We start from the raw sequence: 6,244 nt of genomic DNA on the forward strand, positions 1-6,244 counted from the left end.
CATTCAAGGGTTGAGGTTTTTTTTTTGTTGTTGTGGTTTTATGCAAATTTTTAGAAATAAAAGCAGCTACATATTTTGAGAGTGATCGCCCTGTTCCTCAAATTTCTCTAATATCATGAATAAAAATACACTGTAAGTTGAACCTCATAAGCGTTGTGGTTGCCCAGCTTTCCTCAGACAATAAAATCGACAAACAATGTTTTACATTTTAAATTTGTAAATAAACACCCTGAAATGCAACCAAAAAAGATGAACAGATCAGTTTAGTCACCTTCAAAACTCATGTAATTTTAATCACAAATGTTCATTTTTGCAGTTTTTGACCACCTATACGTCAGGAAACCTTTTGAATTCACCGAATGGCCAGGAAAACTAAATCAGTATTGGGGTTCATCGTGATTCACTTCTTTTAAACACACTTTTATTTCACTGATGGGAAAGTCGAGGCAACATGCTTTGGTAATCTGATTCTCCTCTTCGCGTTGCACCATATATTCTCTATAAGAGACGGGTCAGAGGGCTCTTTCACAAAGCCCAGACAGCAGATTAAGGCGGGATTTCCACGGCTGAATCCATCCTTCATTCAGTTTCCCAGAAGCTGCAGCATATTTTCTCTCAGCAGCTTCTCTGCTCCAGACTTGCAGAGAAACTCTGTTCGTCTTTGAGTCTCTTTAATCACAATTACGTTTTACCGCCACCTAAAAAACACCTAATCCTTTTCATCATTCAGAATAATACACCTTTCTCTTAAAAGATGGCTTTGCAATAAAATATCACCTAAGAGTTACAAATTCTTACTTTTAGTAATATAACTGGGATCGCTATTAATTATTGAATCAAAGTTAATAGAGACAAAGCTGATGTGGTTACATTACAAAGACTGCTGCTCACTCAGTAGGGGGTTGTTGACTTCTCTGCAAGTACAGTCATGCAGAAAGATGAGGAAACCCCAATAAATGTTGGAGTTTTTATGGTTTTAGTTTAGAACAGCGCACGAGGGAAAAAGGCAAGTTAAATGTCACTTACTGACTACTATCGACTCTTAGAGAGTAAAGTCATGAAATTGAGAGAGTAAAGTCGTGAAATTGAGAGAGTAAAGTCGTGAAATTGAGAGAGTAAAGTCGTGAAATTGAGAGAGTAAAGTCGTGAAATTGAGAGAGTAAAGTTGTGAAATTGAGTAAAGCCGTAACGTTACGACAACACAGTCAGAATAGTACAAGAATAAATTCGTATGGTGAATTAAAATGAGTTGCATACTTCTCATTCTGGTAATTAACATTTTTTGTTTACAGAGACATAATGTTCTATTTTAATAATGGTTTTGGCTGTATGTGGGTTCTTATCTCCATTTTATTTACTGTATTTGGTTGTTGTGTTATATTTTAGATATTTTAAATATCTCCCAGTTCCAGTTTTAAAAGTTCTTTACAAAGTTAAAGTTTGACAGGCCAGACTAGTGTCATTATGTCATTATCAGTATCCGGCATGAAAATGATCTCAAAACAACAATATTATTGTTTATCGCAATAGTTACTTGGAGAAATCATCTCCAGCAAAGTTTGTTATGTTTGCATCCTGTGATACATTTCAGTAAAGAACGTCACACCAACAGGTGTTAGTGTGACGATTTACTGCTGCTGTGCTGTAAGATGACCTGTTGTGATTGATGGCGGGCCAATAAATTCTGCTCTCTACCAGAAAATTTTGAAAGTGGCTGAACTGAAGCACACCAATAACTAGCTAAAGGCAACAAACAAAACTAAGGAGACAGCTAGTCAAAGTGAGGACAGAAAAACAACCTTAAACGAGGCGCTCATCCCTGAAAACCCAGGCCAAGTTTTAAACAATTCAACAAATAGTGGGCCAAAAAAAACCCCACTACAAATAGAGCTAAAAAGATTCAACTACATGGATATAAAAGGCTTAGTACCAATTATCATGCACACCTGAGGGCAAGTGTTACTGCAACAAGGGCAATTACTTTTTTACATGGGGTGAGGTTGATTTGGATGATTTTCTTGCTTTATAAACAGCTTAAAACTTCAGTTTTTTTTTATTTACTGATGTAATCTTTGCCTGATATACAAATAAGTTTGATGATCTGACACATTTAGGTGTGAAAAGAAGAGAAACTAAAAGAGAAGAAGTCTGTAAATGGGTAAACACTTTTTGGCAGCACTGGAGATCTCTCCCTCCAACAGCTGCTGTAATAAAGATATAATCAGTATCACCTGTCAGTAGACATAATGTTATGCCTTGTAGGTGTACGTTTTAGGCCCAAAGTGGATTTAAACTGAACAAGAAATAGACATAGGCTTTTTTTTTTTTTAGGTAAGCACACATTATGCCTTCCTAGTATAAGATGATAGGCTTTGTCACCTGTGTTTGACGGCAAACGATAGTAGTTGTCACCCATGAAAATGATCACTTTGTCTGTTTTTGACAGCCTGTGGACACGAGGAGTCACGTTTCCAGTTTTCACATTCAACACGATATCCAGCTGATAACGTGTTGGTAGAGCCGACACCTGATCAGACGGTAAACGACACGCACTCCCTCCCGTTCTCTGAGCAGTAACTACCACGGATCCTCTCTACGCAGCACCGATTTCAAGCAACGCCTCCACTCCCCTCCTCTCTTCCACTCTTGAACGCGTAGAAGTTGAATGGCATGTGAGCTCCTCAAACACGTGTGAGCCTGCTTCACCCCCCCACCCCCTTTGAAGAGCGGATTTTATTTGACATTCAATTACGGGCGGGCGCGTCTGGGAGGCACTGAATGAACAAAACGGCTCATCTCGCATCTCTCACATCCTCTCCCGCTGAGATGCTCCTGGAGCAGAGGCAAACTCACCTTTTCATTGCGCAGGCCCACATACGGTACGCTAAGTTTTCGTTTGGCAGAGAGCGACCCCCGCCTCTCTCTCCACCTCAAACCCATGTAAATCCATCATGATTAAATCCTCAAACAAGCCTGGATGCTTTCTGCTTTGACATTTCTGAGGTCACAGAGTTGTGGCTCAGTGTCACCAGTTTAAAAAGAAAACAAAAAAAAAAAAAAACAAGTAATTTCACATTGTGAGCACAGGGGGTCGCTGTTACCACATTATTAGACTTGGAAAGCTGTCCAGAAACGTTCCCAGAGTCTGTTTTGAAGCAGGGTGAACAAAGTGTGAAGAATGAGGATGGAACGGGCTCATAATGAGAACCATCTCTGTCTGCTGGTAGACTCCGAGGGCGATAGAGTCTGATGCGTTCTGTTAATTCAGGCTGTTGGTTTAAATACTGTTTAGTGCATGATCTCATGGTGTCGCATCACAGGCAGGCAGAGGTGCGAACTGCTTGTCTCCATCACACGTAGGCTGTTTGCATAATTAGGCTTTGACACCAGTCTAATAGGTGCAACAAGTGTTAATTATCAGTGCCGAATGACTGGTAACGGAGAAATGAACCGTAAATTTAGAGTCTGCTACCACCTATTTTAGCTGTCATCATCATCATCATCATTATTATTAGTGTGTTGACTCTAACAACTGCTGAGGTTTCAAACGACCTAAGTTGTGTCATCTAGCTAACCTTTGGTCAAGGTCGGATGATTGGTCTGATCCAGGGCTCAAGGTTAGGTTTTAAAAATAAATGAGTAAAGAATAGACTTACTGTGAGTAATGTTTTAATGTTAGGACCTAATTGATACTTCCCAGTCCAATGCACTGCGTGGCATAAATGTTATCTGTGGCAGCCAGGAATGTGAATGCTCCCTGCAGACATCTGTAGCTTATTCTCACTCTAAGAGTGAGAATAATTTTCTCTGTCCGAGAATGGCACCAAACACACAGCAAATAAAGAAAATGACGGTTGAAGGAAAAAAACAACGAAATTGTGCTATTCGTGCTTTTTTTTTTTTTTAGAAATACAGTCAGAAAAGATCTACTACCACTTCGCCCCCGCCCCTCCAGTTGAATCATATATCTTTTTGGAACAACAAGAACATAAAACAGCATTGGTTTTCTGTTGAAAAATCACTTTATGCTTTCTTTTCAGGGCTTTTCTTCTTCTTCTTCTGTTCTAAGGAGACAGGGAATGAAGTCCTATGTTTTGGCCCTCAGGAGGCTGGAGTCTTGAAGTGGAACGCTGTGGATCAACACAGTCCGAGGCCTTAACCTTAAAGTGAAGGTTGAAGAGTAATACATAATTAAGCTTACCAAACAAATAATATACAGATAATTCAAATTTTATGCATATGTTGTAAATGACAGACAGAATAATAAACTTTGCAGCTTCATGCTGTGTTTTCACTGTATTTTTTTTTTTTTTTTTACCAAAAATCTTAAATGGAAATTTATTGAAGGATACAATTTATTTTATTTGGAAACTGAAAGCAGCAATTATCCCTTCTGCTGCTGAAAACATTACAGTGCGTTTCTTATTATGATTACAATGGCTTTTAAAGCCTTTGTTTATTGTTATTTTAATGCGTGACTCAAAGCAAAAACAAGGAATTGGAGCGCTGCACCTTTTAGAACCGCACAAGTATAACAAGATCACATTATTTGGGTAATTAGTCAGGCTATTTGTTCTAGTAGAAAGCCAGACATACTGCTTGTAGCTTTCTCACTGTTGAAACAGTCTTAAATTAATAAGAGGGCTGGCTGGGGCTCATTCAGTTTCAAAGCAGTGAGTATCTATTTTTGCCATCAGAAATATTTACAAACAGCCAAATTTGTCCTGTTTGCAATCAGGGAGCAAAAGAAACCCACACACACACACACACACACACACACACACACACACAGCACATGGAAACAAGCACAACTCTATGCTCCATATACTCCAGCACTTTCTCTGGCATTTCTCTAAAAGGACTTTACACAGAGGGAACAGTGTGACAGAAATTATAAGGGGTTTTAAAAGCATCTCTTTTTTATATATATATAGCTTCTCTACTGTTATGTTGCTTGGTTCTCACAAGGTCACAGAGAGGGTCAACACTGCATTGATAGTTGAAGACTTTCTGCCCTGTCAATGGGCAGAAAAGACAAGCATGTTACCACCCCTAACAAATGTTGTTATGGGGGTTTATCCATGTCGATTCATTCACAGCCCAAAAAAACATACCAGCCTTACTCTACCAGGCTAGACAAGCGTATGTAATGGCTGACTCAACCAGCATCCTCAGTTGTATCCAGATTAAGATGTAGAGAGGGAAGCTAACGTTGGTGCTGAGTGCAATAATTTTCATAGCTAATATGTCATGTCCTCTAAAAATGTTGGTTCCTCCACCTGACTCTGCTCCCAATAAACACATAAATATATATATTTTTTACTGTCAACAGATGTTTCTTGCACAAATTTCTGCATGGATTCTTGTCCATTCTTGATTTCTGCTTGACTGTTAGGCTAGCTAAATACGCTAAGCTGCTCTAACATATGAGAGAGTGTGTGTGCATGGTTGTCCTATTCTATTCCTCTTTACAAAATACATTTGCTTCATAGCTGTTTATATTCAACCAGTTGTGTTTATTTTGTACAGTTGAAAATGGCGATCTGTGAAGAATGATGAGGCCCTTTTCAGTCTGATCAATCAATCTGAGTCACATATTTTAAAGGGGCAGTAGTACGTGTTTTCCAGCCACATTCTGTGGCACAATAAAGTAACTATGTCACCTTCAGTTTTAAATTAAAATAAGGTATACATCAAATGTCTTAAAATTAATTTTACTTAGTAATTTAACGCCTTGAAATTGTGTCTCTGTCTCTTTAAGACCCTCCTGCTCTTTCTAAAACTCCGCCTACAGGGAGTCATCACAACATCGCTCCTCTAATGACCCTTTCACAATATTTCTATCAGCTTTGTACTGAGAAGTAGCTTGTATGAGCTCACCAGACACACTGTTCTATCAGGTGTTTGCTAATTGCTGCTGGCTAGTCTGAAGGAACTGAGTGGGGGAGATGAAGGGGAAGAACTGCTCTGTGAGGTGGAAGCTTGGAAACTGCAGCTTTTAAGAGGAGCTTCATCCTCCAAGACGGAGCTACGTCAACCCAGATGTTTTGCACAGCTGAATGGTTGCTATGGTAGATTAAAGGATTTCTACAACATGCATTAAAGAACCAAGGCAACACTCCAGGTATGTTTATGATGAGGGAATAATATTATCACGTGACATAAAGCTAAAAAAAAAAAAAAAAAAAAAAAAAAAAACAATTTTTAAAAAAACTTTCTCACAAAAAAAACAACCCCCTTTGGG

The 6,244-nt window shown here is 38.8% G+C and overlaps 1 protein-coding gene and 1 long non-coding RNA gene across 2 annotated transcripts in view; both read right to left on the bottom strand.

Moving 5' to 3' along the window:
* LOC106944639 (leucine-rich repeat transmembrane neuronal protein 4) overlaps positions 1-6,244 on the bottom strand; it is a 119,756-nt gene that overhangs the window by 81,513 nt on the left and 31,999 nt on the right. The window lies entirely within an intron of this gene.
* The window catches only part of LOC106944928 (uncharacterized), a 6,528-nt gene continuing 4,283 nt past the window's right edge, over positions 4,000-6,244 (bottom strand). The window contains exon 2 of the long non-coding RNA XR_001424442.1: positions 4,000-4,160. This is a non-coding gene — a long non-coding RNA (uncharacterized LOC106944928). The remainder of the gene's footprint in view (positions 4,161-6,244) is intronic.

Source organism: Poecilia latipinna, unplaced genomic scaffold, assembly GCF_001443285.1.
Source record: "Poecilia latipinna isolate Pla-1442-1.1 unplaced genomic scaffold, P_latipinna-1.0 Scaffold8, whole genome shotgun sequence".
Classification (NCBI taxonomy): domain Eukaryota; kingdom Metazoa; phylum Chordata; class Actinopteri; order Cyprinodontiformes; family Poeciliidae; genus Poecilia; species Poecilia latipinna.